This window comes from Haematobia irritans, chromosome 5, assembly GCF_050003625.1.
Source record: "Haematobia irritans isolate KBUSLIRL chromosome 5, ASM5000362v1, whole genome shotgun sequence".
In the NCBI taxonomy this organism is placed as follows: Eukaryota; Metazoa; Arthropoda; class Insecta; order Diptera; family Muscidae; genus Haematobia; species Haematobia irritans.
Window position 1 is genome coordinate 86,334,336 of NC_134401.1, and position 17,511 is coordinate 86,351,846.

General features: G+C 35.6%; 1 protein-coding gene across 1 annotated transcript in view; it reads right to left on the reverse strand.

Annotated features, from left to right (window-relative positions):
- lola (longitudinals lacking) overlaps positions 1-17,511 on the reverse strand; it is a 437,759-nt gene that overhangs the window by 28,676 nt on the left and 391,572 nt on the right. The gene's annotated exons all lie outside the window — the stretch shown is intronic.

Consider the following 17,511-nt stretch of genomic DNA (forward strand, 5'->3'; position numbering starts at 1 on the left):
AATATGTCACAATTATTAAAGACAAGTTGACCTTAGTCAAACAAAATTTTCTTTCATTTTAAGATTAAGTTGAATCACTTAATTATATGGAAAAAACGACTTTATAGAAAAGCAAAACACGCATTCGTGTTTAAGTGTAGGTACTGCAACTTTTTTTGAAGAGAATCCCAGAACGAAAACCTTTGCCATTGCTGTGTGTGTGTGTGTGTGTGTGAAATGCGTATGGCTCGAATTCCTTTCACCATGCAATGAAATGAACAAAAATGAAAGTGGCTCACAAATCGAAGGGATCAAATTTGGTACAGTAACAGGCACATAGAAGAAGTTTCTTTGAACTTTTCTCATGTTTCATAAAATTTTCAACTTACCTTCAGGTATAAAAACAACCATCACTATTCTCTGCCCTGTATTTTGTTTTGTTGCTCTTGGTTTCACATGAAAACTATCATTGCAGTAGGGTGTTTACGACTTCATATAAGACATTCGACTGTTTTACTTTGTCACTTTTGTTATGGAACCTGTCGAATAGAACAGAATAAAAATAAGGCATAGTTAAGAGTATTGAAACCTAACGGTATTCCGAGGCCACGAGATACCATAGTTAAGGCATGAAAATGGTTTTCTGTTGTTGTGGTGACAAAACGTGTAAAGAAGGATGATGGAAGAATGATTGAAAGGACAAAAGGACATGGAATATTGTCTAACATAATAATTTGTATGGACTTTGAATCTACTTACCTTGTATAGAGATTCTGTATATGGAGGCGAATGGGTTCGATAGATCGAAAGAAAGTAATATGGTATCAGCCGGGAATCCCAAATTTTTTATATCCCTAAGTCATCCTAAGACTTTGACGAAACCAAGCATTTTGGTGGATGAATACTGCTTGCGATAACATTTCTGATTAAAATATAATTTATGTATATGGCACCGTCCATTGTATAGCTCCACTTTCGAGTATTGCTCCTCTTTTTATTATAAATAGCTTTGGAGAAGTTGTGATGATTATCCTTAAGATCATATTAACTTTGCTGCGGCTTCCGATTCGATTTTTAACAGGTTGGTTGATAAGTCCCCGGTCTGACACATAGATGGCGTCGCTAGTATTAAATGCATATTATTTTTATGTAGTACCAACCTTCAAATGATTCGTGTCAAAATTTTACGTCTGTAAGTCAATTAGTCTGTGAGATAGAGCGTCTTTTGTGAATCAACTTTTGTTATTGTGAAAAAAATAGAAAAACGGAATTTCGTGTTTTGATAAAATACTGTTTTCTGAAGGGAAAAAATACGGTGGAAGCAAAAACTTGGCTTCATAATGAGTTTCCGGACTCTGCCCCAGGGAAATCAACAATAATTGATTGGTATGCAAAATTCAAGTGTGGTGAAATGAGTACGGAGGATGGTGAACGCAGTGGACGCCCGAAAGAGGTGGTTACCGACGAAAACATCAAAAAAAAATCCCCAAATTAATGTTTTAGAATGACCGTAAAATGAAGTTGATCGAGATAGCAGAGGCCTTAAAGATATCAAAGGAACGTGTTGGTCATATCATTCATCAATATTTGGATATGCGGAAGCTCTGTGCAAAATGGGTGCCGCGCGAGCTCACATTTGACCAAAAACAACAACGTGTTGATGATTCTGAGCGGTGTTTGCAGCTGTTAACTCGTAACACACCCGAGTTTTTCCGTCGATATATGACAATGGATGAAACATGGCTCCATCACTACACTCCTGAGTCCAATCGACAGTCGGCTGAGTGGACAGTGACCGGTGAACCGTCTCCGAAGCGTGGAAAAACTCAAAAGTCCGCTGGCAAAGTAATGGCCTCTGTTTTTTGGGATGCGAATGGAATAATTTTTATCGATTATCTTGAGAAGGGAAAAACCATCAACAGTGACTATTATATGGCGTTATTGGAGCGTTTGAAGGTCGAAATCGCGGCAAGACGGTCCCATATGAAGAAGAAAAAAGTGTTGTTCCACCAAGACAACGCACCGTGCCACAAGTCATTGAGAACGATGGCAAAAAATCATGAATTGGGCTTCGAATTGTTTCCGCATCCACCGTATTCTCCAGATCTGGCCTCCAGCGACTTTTTCTTGTTCTCAGACCTCAAAAGGATGCTCGCAGGGAAAAAATTTGGCTGCAATGAAGAGGTGATCGCCGAAACTGAGGCCTTTTTTGAAGCATAACCGAAGGAGTACTACCAAAATGGTATCAAAAAATTGGAAGGTCGTTATAATCGTTGTATCGCTCTTGAAGGGAACTATGTTGAATAATAAAAACGAATTTTGACAAAAAAATGTGTTTTTCTTTGTTAGACCGGGAGACTTATCAGCCAACCTGTTAGCTTTGGAGAAGTTGTGATGATTATCCTTAAGATCATATTAACTTTGCTGCGGCTTCCGATTCGATTTTTCGATTTTTAATCATCGCCCCTTATGTCTTCAGGATTTTTTACTTAAATGTTACGGTGGAACGCCGAAAATGAAAATGTCACCAGCATTACTGTTTGTGTTTGGTCGAAATTGGCCATGACCCTTTGTATGCAAGTCGGGCATTGAACCACTATGAAAGGCAATGGATTTTGATTGGGTTTCGTCCGTTTTCGAAACTTTATATCACCCGGTCGATTTTTTAAACTTTATATCTGCCTAAATACAGAATAGCCTTTACCTCCCGTGGAATCACAACGGACTTGTAGTTTAATTCAGACTGAGTTCGCATACACGACTACCTAATTTCACTCTCTAATTATACTCACCAAAGAGACATCTAATTCACAACGTGTATAGCGGTGGCATAGTTTAGTTTAAGAGACCTATTCAAAGTAATTTTATATACGGTAATTTTCAAGTAGCTCAGTTAGGATTTAATAGCCAGTTAACAGAAAGTAAATTGCAAATATCTTTTCTCCGTTTAAGATTAACTGAAAATCTGACATATGGAATATACAGGCAAGATGAGAAATATGACCACAGTACGGTTTAACAGTTCGTTAGTAAACGTAGGTTAGGTTAGGTTAAAGTGGCAGCCCGATTAAGATTCAGGCTCACTTAGACTATTCAGTCCATTGTGATACCACATTAACTAAAAGTACCTATTACATATGGGCACTTCTAGTTTTAACCGCTCAACCTTCTCGATTATTTTCTTCTGTTGAACCAACCAGATTGTTCCAAAAACATTAGCAGACTGCTTATGTTAACGTTTTCCAGGTCTGCCAGTAATCTGAAGCTCTATGCCCCTAAAATTTGCTTACGCCTTACACAAAATACAGGACACTCACACAAGAAGTGTTTTATTGATTCCTTTTCCTCCGCATCATGACAGCTCATACAATAGTCATTATACTTCGCACCAATAGTTTTTGCAAAATCGCCTATCAGGCAGCGACCCGTTATAGAAGATATCAGGAGTGATATCTGGCGTCTCGAGAACACTAGCATATCTAGTGTGCGGTTTAAGTTTAAATGGGGCCATATTTGCTTGGTGTCGTTACAACCCTTGCGATTCTCCCATCGAACATTTGCCATCATGACAGCCTTCTCACGCAGTAAGAGCTCAGGTATTTCAGCCTGAAAAACACTACAGTGATCAGGTAATCTTTTCGCTATTCGAAGTTCCAGATCTTTAGAATATACTCCGAAACCCACTTGGCCATCCAATTTAGAAATCTATATATCTTTTATTCCCCAGGCTCCGTGTATACCACGCCTCACTGTTGGGAATTAGAGTCTCAAACTTTTTGTCGAAAAGTGGTCTCGCTAAAGTGTAATCCACTACGTTAGGCACATCTGACATTATTTTAAGGACCGAACTATGACCGTAACTTTTTTCCGACCACAGCGATAGCTCGCGCAACCGCACAGCCGTTGTTGCAGCTGACTGTTTGGCCAAAATGTCTAAAGGCAATAGATGCAATATGACATTAAGGGCATTTGTTCCTGTCTTGCTGAATGCACCTGAGATACACAAGCACGCTGAACTTTGTCTAAACTTGTTGGCTGGTGAAGTGCCGGCCACTAGACTACAACACCATATAGCGTTATAGGTCTAACCACTGCCGTGTATAGCCAATGCACAATTTTTGGTTTTAGTCCCCACTTTTTCCCTATTGCCTTTTTGCACGAGTATAAAGCTACCGTTGCTTCCTCTCCCTTTCTTCAATATTAAGCTTAAAGTTCAGCTTCATGTCCAAAATAACGCCAAGGTATTTTGCACACTCACTAAATGGAATTTCAATACCCCCTAAGGAAATGGGCCTAACGGGCCTAACAAACGTAACGTAAAACATAAAAAACTGTCATTTCACGAAGCTCAGTTAGTGCTTCGTGAAATGGCAGTTTTTTTTTTAATTTACTGTAATTTAAATCAAATGCAATGAATTCAACTTTAATTGTACTAAATTTAATAGAACTCAATTTAATTTCATTTAAATTCAATTCAAGCCCCCTCATATAGCCCCGGTGAACAATCGATCAGACATCTTTTGGGCTTAACTCAGTTTATGTTAATGTATATTTATACAATGAAATAGTTTGTTACTGACCCTAGATATCGATATCGACATTTATAAGGTAAAATGACTTTTTTTCATCATCTCTATTAATGCATTCTATCTTATTAGCCATATTTATATTATTTAATTGAATATTAATTCAGTTAGGTACCCACCCAGTGGTGAGTCCATTTTATATCAAATATATATACTTTAATTCATTATATTCTAGATGCTTGTTTTTCTCAATAATCATATTTATGGCTTTTTGTTGGTTACAAGAGTAAATCTTGCGGAGTTTTCCTCTTTAGTCTAGTAAAGGTTGCGCATTTGCTATTCAATTTGTTGCTAATGGGTTTGGATGACTTTGTCATCTTATTTCGTAACTTCGAAGTTGCGATATTATTTTTTCAGTATTCTTTCTTTCCGTAGTATTTTAGATTGAAATTGTTGCAATATCTTGATGGTTGTATTGGAAGCTGTGTCCCATAGCTTGATACCATATGTTATGTCCAGATAGGTTTTATTATACATGTAAATATCAGTATTTTATTTTCAACAGACAGTTTCGAATTGCAACCAATTAGAAAGTTCATTTTATTGGCTTGGATATCAAGTGCTTTCCTTTTTGTTTTGATGTGGATTCCCTATCTAAGTACAATCCAAGGACCTCTTTCTATTGTGGAATATCTACTTGATTCATTTGCACGATTGAAAGTAAATGTAACATGGGTACACGCAAAAAATAATTCTTTCCTCCCAAATGAAATTTTAGACAAACAAAGTTCTTTTCTCATTTGCTTTTTCCTTTAAGGAAGTTTATTTGGAAGAGAAGTATATGCTTTTTGTGATAAACGTTTATTCTTTTCCAGAATGTAAAAACAATTTCACAAAGACTAACTCAAAAAAAAAAAAAACTTTTCTGGCTAATTTCATTTTCCCTCACATCTTTCTCACTTCCACGAGGTTTTTTAGTTCTTAGCACCTTTTTCTGTAATACAAACAATGTAGAAGAAATTATTCAATATTATAAATTTTTTAAATTTTACCTTTCGCCTGGACGGAGAATCGAACCGCGGACCATGCAATTTGTAAGCCAACACACTATCCACTGAGCTATGTATCTGTTATTGTCATCAATAGAAAATTATCCATATAAGTTATATTTATATAGCATAGCTTGCGGCGCCCACGAGCCGGTTAAACAAACTTTATTTAACAGAAACCTACATTTAGTTGGGCACCGTGGAACAGTGGTTGCTACGTCCAAGGGTTCTGGGTTCGGGCCCTGCCGAACACCAAAAAAATTTTTTTTTACATATATTCCAGATATGTTCGGAAGATTCCGAAAAGGTGTTTCGACCCATTCGCTTTTATTTTTTAGTGATATATTTAACGTATTTAAATAATTCTGTAGAAAATTACTCGCATTTTTCGCATTGCGGTGTACTACCAGTAATCAGCAAAAGTTCCAATGACAATAGATTCTGATTCAGGCAGATCAGAAAATATGGCCCATAACGCTCCCCTGGAGAACACCCGCTCTAATAACTCTCAGTGTACTCATCTAACCATTCTGTGGTACATAGAATAGTCGGTTTTGAATATAGGATTTAATAAACAAATAATAGTTTATTGGAACAAACGATTTGACTTTGTATAATAGGCCACTTCTTTGTCAAACGCTTGTGAAACACAGATGTACCGTATTGCCTCGATTCAAAAGATACATTTATTGTTTCCACCAAGCGATGTACTTGTTCGATTGTTCCGTGATTCTTCCTGAGTCCAAACTGTTGATTTGGCATCATTTTCTAAGAAAAAGTGGTTCCAGAAGTTTAGATAATACCGGCAGTAAACTAATTGGTCGATAAGATTTCACTTGGTCAAATAGCTACCCAGGTTGTTGAATCATAGAAATTTCGATTGGTCAAATGGCTACCCAGGTTTTTGAATCATAGAAATTAGCGCAACTTTCCGTTGCGGAGGTATAAAGTTGTAAGTTACACGCTCACAAAAAATCGCTTCTGTAACATATACTCCCAAACATATTTTGCTTCAAGCATATACATATATTTTTGGGTATTGCCCAAACATTTATATGTTTGATCTCTTCCAATATATAATATGTTTGAAAGCATATTGGTCTAAACAATATATGTTTGGGTAGTCTAAGTTCCAAACATTTTGTAATTTGGAACCAAATTCAATAATGTTGTCTTCCAAAAAACAATATGTTATTATGTGAACATATAATATGTTTGGAAGCATTTTGCACCCAAAAATATTATATGCTTAAAAAAAATTCTCCCAAACAATATTGTGCTCAAAATTTTATTTATTTATTTATATATTTACAATCATAATGAATTATGAAAATAAACAGGTAATATAGGTGCTAACAACATAGGTTTTCGACCTGAATGCTCAAAATTTTGTTTCTGCCCAATTGTATATTCCCCCACATCTTTCTCACTTCCACGAGATTTTTTAGTTCTTAGCACCTTTTTCTGTAATACAAACTTTGTAGAATAAATTATTCAATTGTATGATTTTTTATACCCACCACCATAGAATGGTGACGGGGGTATAATAAGTTTGTCATTCCGTTTGTAACACATCGAAATATCGATTTCCGACTATATAAAGTATATATATTCTTGATCAGGGAGAAATTCTAAGACGATATAACGATGTCCGTCTGTCCGTCTGTCTGTCTGTCTGTCTGTCTGTCTGTCTGTCTGTTGTAATCACGCTACAGTCTTCAATAATCAAGCAATCTGTCTGAAATTTTGCACAAACTCGTTTTTTGTCTGCAGGCAGGTCAAGTTCGAAGATGGACTATATCGGTCCAGGTTTTGATATAGTCCCCATATAAACCGACCTCCCGATTTGGGGTCTTGGGCTTATAGAAATCGTAGTTTTTATCCAATTTGTCTGAAATTTGAAATCTAGAGGTATTTTATGGCCATAAAGAGGTGTGCCAAAAATGGTGAGTGTCGGTCCATGTTTTGGTATAGCCCCCATATAGATCGACCTCCAGATTTGGGGTTTTTGGCTTACAGAAACCGTAGTTTTTATCCAATTTGTCTGAAATTTGAAATCTAGAGGTATTTTATGGCCATAAAGAGATGTGCCAAAAATGATTATTGTCGGTCCATGTTTTGGTATAGCCCCCATATAGACCGATCTCCTGATTTTACTTCTTGGGCTTATAGAATCCGCAGTTTTTATTCAATTTACCTGAAATTGGAAATCTAGAGGTATTGTAGGACCACAAATACGTGTGCCAAAAATTGTGAGTATCGGTCCATGTTTTGGTATGGTCCCCATATAAAAAGACCTCCAGATTTGGGGTCTTTGGCTTATAGAAACCGTAGTTTTTATCCAATTTGTCTGAAATTGGAAATCTAGAGGTATTTTCGGGTCATAAGAGGTGTGCCGAAAACGGTGAGTATCGGTCCATATTTTAGTATAGCCCCCATAAGAACGATCTTCCGATTTAAATCCTTGGGTTTCTAGAAACCGTAGTTTTTATCTGATTTGTCTGAAATTGTAAATATTTTGGTATTTTAGGCTCACAAAAACGTGTATCGGATTAAGTTTTTATCGGTCCATTTGGTAATGCCTCCATATAGACCGACTTCACTTCTTGAGGGTGTAGAAGGCGCACTGATCAAGAAAATTGATTGAAACTCAATGTAAAATTTCCAGATTTTACTTCTACAGATTTAAGATTTCAAATCAAGACGTTATTTTATAATTTTCTGGCACACTTACAAGAGATGTTAATGATTCCTCTAAAACTCAAACAAAAATGGTTCTTATAAATCCAGAATCTGATATAGTCCTCATAGGTGAAATCTTTAAATTTATCTTCGGGAAGTGTCCTCAAGTCCTCAAGCCCTCCTGAAATTTCAAAGGAAACCTTAACATTTGGTTCATGGTGGTGGGTATTTAAGATTCGGCCCGGCCGAACTTACTGCTGTATATACTTGTTTATTTTAATTTTACCTTTTGCCGGACGGGGATTCGAACAGCGGACCACACAGTTTGTAAGGATCAAAGAAGTAGCTGATCAATTGCCCAAGTAATAACAAGCAACAACCACCAACTTAATTCAATATCGCTCCCTGTTAAATAGCGCTCCAAGCTACTAAACACATATATGTTTATAGGCTATTTCTAAATTAATATATGTTTGCATCCAAGCATATTATATTTACATAATATGTTCTAACATATTAACATATATGTCCCAAACATGTTATGCTAGTTTATGAACATTATATGCTTGCACTCAAAAATATTGTGTTTAAAAATATGTGTTCCAAACATATAATGTTTATAGCCAAACATATGAAAAACAGTCTTTTTCATCCGTGTAGACAGGCGTCAAATATAAATGTGATACAATCAATACCTTCCTTTGGAAGCTCCTTCAGGGCCTTTGGGGTTATTAAGTGATCTTGCGGAGCTTTAGCAAGTTTCAGAGATTTTATAGCTTGTGTAATTTCGCTTTTAGTGAATGTCTTAATTGGCAAATCGAGTTGATGAGTTTGATCTAAAGAAGTTTGAATATACTTTATAGTTTCTTCATAACTGTTGGGAGTGAATACATTTTACAAAGGGTCAACGAGGTATATCATCTAGTTGACACTAACTTAAGTATTGATATGGTGAAGTCCAGAATTTTAGTGCTGGTGACATTTCTGAGGGTTTCAAAGCTTCTCTAAGTGGTTTCACTGCAATGTGGAACGCCGTTCGGACTGGGCTATAAAAAGGAGGTCCCTTGTCATTGAGCTTAACATGGAATCGGGCAGCACTCAGTGATAAGAGAGAAGTTCACCAATGTGGTATCACAATGGACTGAATAGTCTAAGTGAGCCTGATACATCGGGCTGCCACCTAACCTAACCTAATCATCTACAAAGAATAGTCTTGACTTAGTTGGACCAAGATTGAGAAATTTCCTTCTCAATTTATTCATCATGTATTTGTTGTAGAACTTTTTCGAGTTCGGACGTTGCCTTGTTTAGCCGACCTTTGTCTTCGGGAAATTTAGATTGTTGCCAATGCTATTTGGCCTTTCTTTTCTCTTTTATCTTTCTCTTCACTGTATTGGATACGGTCATGAAATCTTTGAAACTTGTCTTTGGCGTTGAATGAAATGATGACGAAGCGGTATAAATCTCCGGTAATAATTCTAATACCAGATGGTATTGATGGCTTGTCACTGGGTATATGGTACTCAAAGTCGAATGTCATTTGTAAAATTAAAAAAAAATATGTATTATATTTTTCAAATGTAGAGAAAATTCCAGGCATATTAAATTTAAAATTTAAATTATTATTAAAATCTCATCCAAAAATTTTGATGTCTTTTATTATCTAAAACGACAAGTATTCCAATTTTAATGATGCTATGGTTCAGCAAGTTAAACATTTGAAGAGAGCTGCAGTTATCAAATGCAATGGAGATCGCAGTACCAAGTAGATTACGGTTTTTTTATATACGCCAATATATTATGAATCGATTATGTGTACAGGACACGGTTGCCACTCGAGCCAAAAATAATCTACAAAAATTTGGAGCAAAGCCTACCAAACAAAAAAATCTTATTTTGTGAAAATTTTATTTCCAAAGAAAAGTTTCTCAAAAGTCTAGTTTTATAGAAAATGTTGTCAAAATGTTATTGCTGTAGAAAATTTCCTCAAAATTTTATTTCTATGGAAAATGTTGTCAAAATTTTATTTCTGTTGTTTTTGATTTCAGCTTAAAACCATGCATTGACTAAACTACAAGTGTAGCTTAACCAACAGAGGAAAATAATGTTTGTCAAATTTATTTGGGCAAAGCCCTATAGACTGCAAGATGGTTGGATGGGCGCACGTTTCGGAATTACCACATTCCTCATCAGCATTCTCTACTTGCAGCAAAATTATCAACCAAGTATCAGAATAAATTCAGGCAGTTCACTAAACCCAAAAGTGAACCACACTTGAACCTTCCGAAAAAAGGATTTACATGATAGCCGGCTATGTCGAAATAAATTCGTACAAACATATCTCTTTTCCTTTGCCACCGTCAAAACATCGATTTGAGTGCAGTTGGCTGGGTTTTGAGCGTGCTTCCTCTTTTTTTCATTCGTTTTGTTTTGTTATTGTTGGTTGTTTTCTTTAATCATTGTTGTTGTTTTTGATTGAACGTGTTTAGTCAATGCATGGTTTTAAGCTGAAATCAAAAACAACAACAATGATTAAAGAAAAAACCAACAATAACCAAACAAAACGAATGAAATATTTTATTTCTATAGAAAACTTTGCCAAATTTTTATTTCTATAGAAAATTTTATCAAAATTTTATTTCTTAGAAAATTTTGTCAAAACTTGCATTGATACAATTATTCGAGTGATACAACTTCGAACTTGGCATTTAATAAATTTGGTTGCATCAACCAACCTATTTGCGATTGCTTGTGACAATAGAATTTATTTCCAACCTTCTGTTCGTTGTTGCAACTACTATCAGTTAGAAGTTGTGCAACTCAAATAATTCGATTAGGGCAATCGAACTAAATGTAAATGTGTGTCGACCGATTTTCAAAAAAAAATTATTCCAAAAAGTGTCATTTGGTTGTCATTACTATTTGACTATTAACCCAAAAGGAGCCTCTGATGCCCTGTCGGTACAGGTAGAATTTGTGTAATACACTTCTCGTTATAATACTTCAGAATGTTTTTGCAGACGTTCAAGTGCTCCGGGACTCTCATGCTTCATCATGATGAATTTTTATTTATGTACATATATTTCAATCTGAATTCGTCATTCATGTGCGAAAAGATGATTTTAAAGGAGTCAACAGCTAAATTAAAACTGATATAACGACGATCAGAAATTGTTAAGTTAAGTTAAGATTAGTGTGAAGAATATAATGCATATAGTGGATGCGAACCCCACTCGGACCCACTGAAACTGTTGATACAACGACTATAGGTTAGGTTAGGTTTGGTTATGTGGCAGCCCGATGTATCAGGCTCACTTAGACTATTCAGTCCATTGTGATACCACAGTGGTGAACTTCTCTCTTATCACTGAGTGCTGCCCGATTCCATGTTAACCTCAATGACAAGGGACCTCCTTTTTATAGCCGAGTCCGAACGGCGTTCCACATTCCAGTGAAACCACTTAGAGAAGCTTTGAAACCCTCAGAAATGTCACCAGCATAACTGAGGTGGGATAATCCACCGCTGAAAAACTTTTTGGTGTTCGGCCGTAGCAGGAATCGAACCCACGACCTTGTGTATGCAAGGCGGGCATGCTAACCATTGCACCACGGTGGCTACAACGACTATGGTCGACAGAAAAGTATGGAGTAGCAAGTTCACGATAGAACGCATACTGGAAGTTTTCGATCAATAAAATGAAGGAAGGGATAAGAAGACAAATTCACAGAAATGAGGATAGAGATTGAATCCTTATTGTGATGGGCCTGGACCAGGTCTCTTTACCCACACTGATCGAAACCAGAAAGGCAAGGGGTAGAAATCTACCATAAAAGTCTCCAAGGCAAAGTCGGAAGACAAGAAGGAAAGCTGGGCGGCGAGGAACCACAAAAGGATTTAATTTAAGAAAGGTAAAGTGCATAAGACTGAAGAAAAGGAATCAGGGCTAGTAGTAAAACTCAACTGAAGTCCAATGAGCTATCCTAAGAAAAAATGATGCTAAACCGGTAGGCCAGGAATCGGTACCAAGGGCTGAGGAAATCAAGGAGAAGAGCAGCTATCCCTTTGGAAGAAGGATGCTCCAAGTTATCCTGATTAACCTCTACCGCAGCGGAAAGGGAACTACCATTCTGACTGACAAAACAATAAAAGGTTAGATATATATAGCCTTGATCCAGGAACTTTGGAATGACTAACGTCACTAGAAAACCGAATCGACGAGGAGTGGAGGATTTCTGAAAAGCAAAACCGAACTCAAAATCGTCTGCAGTAATGTGAAAAGAGACTAGATAAAATTCTAGAGAAAAATATGACCCCATTTTGACCGAGAGAAGAAATCTTCCCAAGGAACCCCTGGATGATAGGGGAGATTCGCAACATTGAGAAAGAGGTTTGAAGACTGAAATTTATTCTATGGTCTCGTAGCTGGCATTGTCGAAACGTGGCAAAAGGAGATATTCTTCTCTAAATCACATACATACCTAGACCGAGATCACGCGTGGACCATATGGGGAATATAATGGAAATAATAGAGATTACGATAAGACTGTGAAGGATACGCGTTTTCTTCGAAGCGTAACAGGCCAGAATGAGATGCTGATGATATGTCTAAAGAGACTTCAAAAAGCTTTCTATCATTTAATTTACCGGGACCAGATGGGATTTTTCCAACACTACTTCAAAAGGGGAAGGAAATGCATAGCGCCCGACTTAATTTTTATGAAATGCAATGATAAGCTATGATAAGCAATGGTACCCAACCCCGGAAAGACGAGTTATGTAACTCCAAAGGCATATATACCCAATAGAAGAATAAGCCATATGGAGCTATCAAACAGTCAGCTGCAACAACGGCTGTGCGGTTGCGCGAGCTATCGCTGTGGTCGGAAAAAAGTTACGGTCACAGTTCGGTCCTCAAAATAATGCCAGATGTGCCTAACGTAGTGGATTACACTTTGGCGAGACCACTTTTCGACAATAAGTTTGAGACTCTAATTCCCAACAGTGAGGCGTGGTGTACACGGACCCCGGGGAATAATAGATATATAGATTTCTACACTGATGGCTCTAAATTGGATGTCCAAGTGGGTTTCGGAGTATATTCTAAAGATCTGGAACTTCGAATAGTGAAAAGATTACCTGATCACCTGATCACTGTAGTGTTTTTCAGGCTGAAATATTAGCAAAAAAGAAGTGGTGAATTGGTTGAGAAGTAATGCTCCAAACAATATTGGCATTAATATATACTCAGACAGTCAACCTGCAATAAAATCCTTGGACTCTGTGTTCCTCAATTCGAAAACGACCATCGACTGCCGCAAATCTCTCAATGAGATGGCTGAGCAGCACAATATTCACCTAATATGGGTGCCTGGCCATAGGAACATACCGGGGAACTGCGAAGCAGATGAGCTAGCAAGGCTAGGAACTACCTTACATATTCCAGGGGAACTATAATCTGTTGGTATGCCTCTGGCTACCTGCAAGCTCGTACTGCGTGAGAAGGCTGTCATGATGGCAAATGTTCGATGGGAGAATTGCAAGGGTTGTAACGACACCAAGCAAATATGGCCCCATTTAAACTAAAACCGCACACTAGATATGCTAGTGTTCTCGAGACGCCAGATATCACTCCTGATATCTGCTATAACGGGTCGCTGCCTGATAGGCGATTTTGCAAAAACTATTGGTGCGAAGTATAATGACTATTGTATGAGATGTCATGATGCGGAAGAAAAGGAATCAATAAAACACTTCTTGTGTGAGTGTCCTGCATTTTGTGTGAGGTGTAAGCAAATTTTAGGGGCATATAGCTTCAGATTACTGGCAGACCTGGAAAACGTTAACTTAAGCAGTCTGCTAATGTTTTTGGAACAATCTGGTTGGTTCAACAGAAGAAAATAATCGAGAAGGTTCAGCGGTTAAAACTAGAAGTGCCCATATGTAATAGGTACTTTTAGTTAATGTGGTATCACAATGGGCTGAATAGTCTAAGTGAGCCTGAATCTTAATCGGGCTGCCACATTAACCTAACTTAACCTAACCTAACACCATGTACCAAATTTCAGCCGGATCGGATAAAATTTGCTTCTCTTTGAGGCTCCGCAAGCCAGATCTGGGGGTCCGTTTATATGGGGGCTATCTATAGTTGTGGACCGATGTGGACCAATTTTTGCATATTTTTAGAAACCATATACCAACACCATGTACCAAATTTCGGCCAGATCGGATGAAATATGCTTCTCTTAGAGGCTCCGCAAGCCAGATCTGGGGGTCCGTTTATATGGGGGCTATACGTAAAACTGAACCGATATGGCCCATTTGCAATACCATCCGGCCTACATCAATAACAACTACTTGTGCCAAGTTTCAAGTCGATAGCTTGTTTCGTTCGGAAATTAGCGTGATTTCAACAGACGGACGAATTTCAACACGACCCACAATATATATACTTTATGTGGTCTTAGAGCAATATTTCGATGTGTTACAAAAGGAATGACAAAGTTAATATACCCCCATCCTATGGTGGAGGGTATACAAATTTTTGGGTTCAATCATGAAAGTAATTGATCCAATTAAGTTTTAATTGAAATGTCTTCAATCACAGAAATGATAGTATCGATTACCGAAGCCAATTAAAAATTAATTGATACTATTAATTTTTGTGATTGATGTTTGTTTTAATTAAAAAAATGTTGAACCAATTCAATTTTTGATTGAATATTTTTGAAAATTCATTTAAAATTTTAATTTAATTTTTGGGGATTTTTTTTTCTGTGTCACAAAAAATTCTTTTAACGAAATTTCATTTCATTTCATTTGTTTTTATTTATTTAATCGATCCCAGTAGGGCCATATATGATTAATATAGTAATACTACAACGCAATGAGCAGATAGAAAATTATAATAAAAATAATATTTAATAATTCCATTTAAATATATATATATATAGATATATATATATATATATATATATATATATATATATATATATATATATATATATATATATATATATATATATATATATATATATATATATATATATATATATATATATATATATATATATATATATATATATATATATTATGTTCTGATTATATATATATATATATATATATATATATATATATATATATATATATATATATATATATATATATATATATATATATATATATATATATATATATATATATATAAATGGTATTTAATAATTATTTATATTAAATATATATAAATTTGTGTTACTGGGAATATATACTTGCCATGAATCCATCATAAATTGTTTATTCAAAGTGATCTAAATACACAGAAAAAATATCACCAAAATATTTCCAATTAAAAAGTTAATTGAAGTTGAAAATGTTTTCAATTAATAAATTAATTGATACAATTAACTTTTTAATCATGATAGAAACATTAAGTTAATTAAGCCAATGATTGAAAAATTTAAAATTTTTAATTAAAAAATTAATTGATACAATTAACTTTTTAATCAAATTCGGAAGACTAATTCAGTTTAAAAAATTGCTGATTTTTTTTTTAAATTTTTAATTAAAAATGTATTTCAAACAATCATTTGTTAATCCACATAAAAACTCTAAGTCAATTCAGAAAGTAATTAAAAATAGTTACCTTTTTTAATTAATAAATTAATTGAGTTTTGCGATCAACATCAATTAAATTTTTAATTGAATCAATTAAAAAATTAATTGAAATTTGCTGAAAAAATCAATTAATTTTTTAATCAAGAATTTTTTCTATGCCCAATTAAAACTGTGATTGATACTATCATTTTCGTGATTGAAGACATTTCAATTAAAAACTTAATTGGATCAATTAATTTGGTGATTGAATCAGAAAAAAAAAATTTTGTGTGTATAGATATTTTAATTTATGTTTGGAATGAGAAAAATTTCGCAACGTAAGTGGGAGACTATTCCAATATCTAGACACCCGTACCGAAAAAGACTTTTCAAAAACAGCTGATGATATTCTTGGCATTATAATAATAGGATTCCGAGTTGATCGTGAGAAACAAAACGACTGTGCAATTTCGAAGGGCTTTTGAGCGGTAATTATATCATGCAACATTAACAAATCTTTTATAACCAAAAAGCTTTCAAACGCGCAGTGAAGAAATTCTTTAGCACGATCTGACACATGGTCATGTGGCTTGATCCCAAAAATATATCTCAATATTCGATTGAATATAACACGCAGCTTTTTTATGTTTTGCAGGGTAGTGCCAGAATATACCTCCAAACAATAAAGAATATGTGTCTTTAGAAGGGAATGTCCTAGATTTATCTTAACAGAAACAGGAAGATAACAATCTAAATTGTATAAGCAGCGTAATATGGAGCATACTTTAGAAGATATCTCAGAAATATGATATTCGAATTTTAATTGTTTATCAATTGTAACACCCAAGCATTTTAAAGCGTCAACAAACTCAACTGCAATCCCATCGAAGCGAATATCAAATTCAAAATGATCATTCCGCGAGCAAAAGTTTATCGCTTTAGTTTTATTCGTGTTGAACTTAAGATAGTTAGCCCTAGCCCAATTCGAAGCTCTAGATAAAACATAATTCATAGTGGCCTGATGAGAATCACTGAATTGCCTGTCACACGAGAAAACCAAATTGATGTCATCAGCAAAAAGATATACTGAACAGTTCGAAGTATCTATGAATTCAACAAAATCGTTTACATAAATCAGGAACAATAAGGGCCCAAGGACGGATCCTTGTGGTACCCCACTCGTGCACTTCTCAACCAAGGACTCTCTTTCGCCAACGCAAACAAATTGTTCACGGTTAATCAAATATGAATATATTAACCTACAAGAAGTGGAAGCAAAATTGAACGTATTTGATAGTTTCTCCACCAAGTTAGTGTGACAAACTGTATCAAAGGCTTTGCTTAAATCCAACGAGACCATAGTACAGAGTTTGTTATCATTCAAAGCTCTCCTTACATTCTCCGTCATTGACAAGAGTAATAACTTTGTACTTCGTCCAGGGGTGAACCCAAAATGCCTGTCACTTAATAAACTATTTGAATCCAAGTGCTCCACGATTTGTCCTTTCAATATTATCTCGACAACCTTAGATAATGTACATTGTATGCTGATTGGCCTAAAATCTTCAACTGAGTTCACAACTCTTTTCTTCCCTATCGGAACAACACGTGAACATTTCCACTTCTGAGGGTACACGGAAGTCGTCAAAATAGTATTCACAATGGTTAGAAGAAATGGTTCAAT